The 6,335-nt window shown below is 38.5% G+C and overlaps 1 long non-coding RNA gene across 1 annotated transcript; it reads left to right on the top strand.

Annotated features, from left to right (window-relative positions):
* The first annotated feature begins 1,202 nt into the window (after positions 1-1,202).
* Positions 1,203-5,797, top strand: LOC139984278 (uncharacterized). The gene is made up of 2 exons (XR_011798997.1): positions 1,203-1,547; positions 4,627-5,797. It is a non-coding gene; the product is annotated as an uncharacterized lncRNA (long non-coding RNA).
* The last annotated feature ends 538 nt before the right edge of the window (positions 5,798-6,335 follow it).

The following is a 6,335-nucleotide window of genomic DNA, read 5'->3' on the forward strand; positions in this document are numbered from 1 at the left end:
TTTACTGCAATATTACTCATGTGTACTCTCTACACGGATCTCTACTGTGATACTTGTGTATCAAGGAACCGTTATTGTGTTTCCTGTCTCTACCTGGTGACCGGTGATTCTAGACATTTTACTTGGTAATGATTTTCATTTGTTTTCTTTTATGTGTTAAGGTAACTTGAGAATCTGAAAAAGCTACGAATAAGCCGTTAGTACCCGTCAATGTTATATCGACCGTGTCAGCGAAGTGAACCAATAACGATAGTATATTTGTTTGTCTATCTATCTCGACCAAATATAATATTAAAGTTGCCAGAATTACTTGTGATGTTACCCTAAAATTTACAAGGCTGGAGCATTATCCTAGCTCAGAATTCAATGCGGTATATTGAGAAAGATTGACGTACAAGTACTGAAAAATAACCTAGGGCTGAAGCTCGACCATCTCCCTATTTTGTGAATATGTGTATTTAAGACCCGAATTATACCTGGGTTTCAGTTTAAGCTCTCAGGATTTGCGAGACACAGTGCAGCTCGCACTATTTGCGAGAAACAGCCCAGCTCGCAAGTTGCAAGACACAGCCCAGCTCGCAGGATTTGCAAGACACAGCCCAGCTCGCAGGATTTGCGAGACACAGCCCAGCTCGCACTTATTTGCGAGATACAGCACAGATCGCAAGCTGCGAGAGACATTCCAACTCGCACGGATTTGCGAGATACAGCACAGATCGCAAGCTGCGAGAAACATCCCCGCTCGCACTGATTTGCGAGATACAGCACAGATCGCACAGCACAGAAGTAGCGGGAAACAGATCAGCTCACAGGAATTACGACTTTTAGGGTTCGCTCGCATATTGCGAGTTATTGTCAGAACTCGCAGGGGCTGCGAGGTTTGGTCTACACTTGTATTTCTTTTGGTACTGCTTTACTTCCAATAGTGTTGTAAATGAGTTAAGCCATGTATTATGCCCAAAGATGTATTGCTACCATTTAACTCATCTTAAAGCGTTTGAACATTGATTGGAGGATTAATTGATGTACTTCATTAACCATTGTAACAGGCGAAAGTGTTTTCTTTTGAACAAAGTTTTTAGACATTACTTGAACTCTTTGGCTGATTTTTCAAGACTCTGTGTTCCGACTTGACTATACAATTCGGTCGGCGTTACAGTATGGAGTAACTGCAAAGCATCAACCTCTCCAGGCACAACAACACCGGCCTTACTTTGCAAAATACTAAAAACTTGCACCGGTGGAACCGCTTGTTCACCAGTGAAGGTCAAGTAAACAATTTTCGAATGACGGCGCGATGCCATGATACCGAAGGTGGCTAGGCCACAGAGGAGGCTGGTTTAACACAAACGATATACGAACTGACGCACGAACGAACACAAGCTATCACACCCGCCTGGCGGGAAGTATAGCACAGTACAGTCACAATTAATAACAGCTGTAATAGATGGCGAGAGCGAAAACTCGTCCGCACTCCACGACAGCCAACTGCCAAGGCATTTGAGACACTACAATATTCCCTACAGCGAATTGATGAAACAAATTATGTAAGCTCATTTTTGAAATACATTTCATAAATAAGATTAATCATTTTCTTCACGGTGTTATGAAACATAATATTTAGGTTGGCATTAAAATTATTAAGTTGGCTAGCACACCGGCTTTTCCAAGTAACATATTTAGAAATGTTCAGAATAAAGTAGAATCCCTTCTTTGCATTTATTAGAAGAACCACTTCCAAGCAATGTTATTTATATGGATAATTTTAGTGACTTCAGAGAATGTTGACTTTACAACAATTGACAAATAGGTAAGTCATAGTTTCATTGGTAGCTTTACAAAATGTGCATGAAGGCGAATCTAATATTTTAAATTTGAATGAACTAACATTGGTATATAAAATATTGTGCATTATCTGCAAGTCAATGTCGGCATCATAAAAGCTTTATGGAGGTTTGTAAATATTTGTCCATCTATTATTAAAACAAATGTCACCATAAACCTTTCTCCATTGTAATCCACCAATTGGTGTGCAGTGAAGCTTAGTTCGAAGTAGGAGAGTGGCTTTTTTGCAGGAAATATCACACGCATTGATAGTGTCGGCGCCGTTAACAAAAGTAATAATACACGCAACTTCCGGCTGTCAGGACACAACTTTGTCTGAAGAATAAATATCGACTAGCCACTGTTCAGGGTAAGGCATCAATTATAGTGTTGATGTAACCCTCCACGTCGTTGCACGAAATCGGATTATCGGGGTCAGTTAAAGAGATGCATTCATGCACTGCTGCAGCCGTTAATTGAGCCGGGATAATCTCATACATTAGATCGCTTACTCTACTGATCCCACCATCAATAAAGCAACGATTAAAAAGAGTTGTGCCATTGGCGTCACGAATGAGGGGATTATGGAACAAGGGTTGGAATAAAATATCCTCTCTAGTTAAAGGCTCACAGAAGTGGCCGTTGGTAATTTTCTTCCAGGCGAACAACATTTCGCGATAAAAGGGCCGAATGGATGAAAGTGATTTGCTGTTAGGAATGACCTGGAAGATACTCACATCAAGGTGCATGTTTTCGTAGTGATTCAAACATAAATATTTAATGTACCATTTAACATTTTACTTATGAATTTAATTGTAATAGCATCCCGAACAATTTCTATATCTCTTAAATTAAGACCTCCTTTCTCATGCGGGTAACAATAGGGTGGAATATTTTATGGGGCTCTTCTTGCCGCGCCAAATAAAATCGAAAATACTTTCACGCATAGTCGTAATAACCCAGTCTAAACAAGTCTACAAATAAATATTGAATTAATAACAATCGATTTACCTCTGGTAGTAATACACTGAACTTATTCACTTTATCTTTCCAATAAACAGTTTCTGCCAACACTCTGTTGTTGCCAATGGCAACCCCAAGAACTTCAATATAGTCGTTTCTGACGGGGAAGTCGAAGTCATGACAATTAATTTAGGAATTCCCAAAAACCAAAAGCTCGGTTTTGTCTAGGTTGCACTTGGAACCAGATGCATGTTGATAGAGTCTAAGCACTATAAGTATAGAATAAATGATGGTAATGCTGGACACAAAGAAAGTTGTGTCATCGGCATGCTGAAACACTTTCACCTCGACGTCACTAAATTTGATACCTGAAATAAGTGGACAATTCGTAATCGCTTCATGTAATGGCTCGGCGCTTTGAAGGTATAGGATTGCCCGTAACGGGCAACCCTGGCGGACTCCTCTCTGAATAGAAAACTCTTTAGAAATGAAGCCATTGTACTTTAGAGGTTTTGTTAATAATAATAATAAATACTACTAACCTCTAATGATAGTTCTGTCTAGTTTAACCCTCCTTGGATGGGTCCAGGGAACTTGATCTGCCAGTTCCAAGATAGATCCGTATAATAAAATCCTTAAAATGAATAAATGGATAACTGAATCCGAAGCGCTAGTAATTAGGTGGGTTGCAATTGCTACATCCCACACATAAAATTTCCGGTGGATTCCCGAAGATTATACAAAGAATATACGAATTTATTTAGCCAGCTATCGCTGTGGTGTAGGAGATGGTATATATCGTAGTGCTAAAATAATATTACGGCTTAGAGAACAACCTTCGCTGACCGATTCACTGAACGAAGTGGCTGATAAAATATGTCGCTCTACACTTGAACTTATGACCCCAAAACTTTCTCTCGTTGGACATTGGTCCTCTTTGTTCAAGTTTACTATAAATGGGAGTGGAGATAAGCAAGAAAGTTGGGCGACAGAATGTCTATAAACAAAATAAGTAGGCTGTTCCACTTTGCGAGAGGGAATATATAGGCTCGCTTGCAGTGCGGTCACTACAGTACTTAATGCAAATATAAATGTTGTTATATAAAATCTTTACCCACATACGAAAATTAGGGCCGAAACCCATTTTTTGGCAGAACGTCATATATATAGGTGTGGTCGACCCTATCAAATGCTTCATATTGGTCGATTTTAAGCGCTGAGTATATTTCAATTATTTTCATTCACATTGCTAATAATATTCTGCATAATTAAAACATTCTTAGTAATATCACGACCTGGAATGCAGCAAGTTCGATCATTTGAAACTATATTATGGATGACTTTCGAAACTCTATTTGCTAATGACTTGCTAATAATTTTATGGTCAGTATTTAATAAACAAATCGGTCTGCAATCATTAAGGCATCTAAGAATCATTTTTCTTAGGAATTAAAGTTAAAACACCAGTTTTCATAGAAGAACAAAGTTCATTATTCTGAAATATTTCGATAACAAGTTTTGCGAAAATGTCGGTGAATTCACGCCAAAATACTTTCAAGAATTGTACAGCCATCAAGTCCTGGGGTCTTATTTGGTTCCATTGGGAAGAGGGAGCTCTTCAATTCTTCGAGGGATAGGTCTTTATCGCACAGATCGTCTTGTGGAAGGGATTTTGAAAGATTATTGATTAATTCCTCTCTATAACTTCCATCAGTAGCTTCGCTTGAGTAGAGTTCTGTGTAGTATTTTGTCTGTTCCATGATAATTTCCTGTTGGTCGCTAATAATGTCGCCATCGTTGGTTATTAATTGACGCATTACTTTTCGTTTTTCTCCACAGTTAAGAAGAATTTAGTTGACTTCTCGCCTTCTTCGTACCACTGGATTTTAGATCTGGGATCAGCACCGTTTATTTCGTTATTCATTAATGTGTTCATTTCATTTTCAAGACATTTAAGGAGAGTGCAGTGATAGTCCGTGAATTTCTCTGCTTTGTATTTCTCCTAATCGATTTGCTTTGTTAATTTCTTCTTTGTTCTTTGCTGTAGCTTACGTTTTATTTTGCTGTATCTAATAGAGGTGATTTTAATTCTCTCTTTGAGGTAATCATACCACTTCCGAAAATTAATTTCATAGTAAATATTATGAATTTTCTCCTCGTTAATAAGATTACGGATTTAAAAACAATAGCTTTCATCGAGGAGTAATGAGTTATTTAAAATCCAATAACCAGGACCCCTGGGTATAAATGCGAGATCTAGATGAAGTTCTACAATGTCATGATCGGAAAAGGGATACTTTGTATGTTGACAATTAATAACATTATGGATAATACGTTTTGACATTAAAAATCTGTCAATCCTGGACGAACGGCGTCCGTCGACAGTATCTGTAGACCAGGAGAAATTAGTTGTCAGGATTGCGTTGCCTCCAGATATCGATGAGTTGATGTTCTATCATGAGGTCGTTGAGTGGTTTGCGGGAGACATCGGGAAGTGGTTTCACCGGGTATCTGTCTTTATATACCTTTCAAATATTGTTAAAATCACCGGTTATAATGAGTGGTGTTTTTTTTATGAGCAATTTTCTCTTTCAAGTCTACGAAGAACGACTTTCTCTCCAGAGGAATATTTGGTGCATAAACGTTTGTAGCACCCCTAATTTTTTGGTAAATTAGGAAGTACTAGAATTTAGATTTCCCCTTCCCTGTGATAGGTTCCCCCTACAAATTCTCGGGTTCTCTAGGAGTTCAATGGCCTGTCACTTCATTGCAGGAAGTTGTAATGACTAAATCTGTATTCTTGGAATGACATTGCTTTGTCCCCCAAGTGTACCAGAGAGTAAAACCACCATAACCCATTAGTGAGCTAAGCTGTCCCCAGAGTGAGAGAGACCTTCTGCAAACAGGTGACCCTCTGTTCACCTGTTTGTGTATGAACTTGTTCTCTGGGACTACGTCACTAAGTTGTTTACACCTGTTGTCTTAGTGGTTATTTGAGGAATGTTGGTGTTTTCCGGTACTGAGTAGGCCGATCAGCTGGTTCATTTATCTCCTTATTTGGGCTGGGCAGGAAGTTGTATTGTCTTAGGGTACTGTCCCCTGGCTCTATAAGAAGGCCAGTTTACCAGCGATCTGTGCCACTCACTCGACAGCCCTCAGCCGTCGTTAGGATGTCGGAGACATCATCATTACAAATTACTCTTTAATTTCTAAACAGGTATGAACCACTTTGTATTTTTCAGAAGTAAGCTTCTTAAGTTTAATAGTAATGTTCAGTTACTCTGTGATGGCTCCAAGCACACAGATATGTTTTCTATCTAATTTAATTAAAGTCATACCATCGATTGATATACTTTACCATCCGTTGTGTAATTTAGTATAACTATGTGTTTCATTGATAATGATATATAGCAAATGTTGTTTATCCCATTATGATTATTTCTGTATTGTGTACCCTATAAGTTACACTAAGCCTATACATGATATGCTACATGTATACTACATTTTACCCTTTTGTGGAATCCATATTAGCTGATGTATGTTCTGTA

The sequence above is a fragment of the Apostichopus japonicus genome, chromosome 17 (assembly GCF_037975245.1).
Source record: "Apostichopus japonicus isolate 1M-3 chromosome 17, ASM3797524v1, whole genome shotgun sequence".
Taxonomy (NCBI): Eukaryota; Metazoa; Echinodermata; class Holothuroidea; order Aspidochirotida; family Stichopodidae; genus Apostichopus; species Apostichopus japonicus.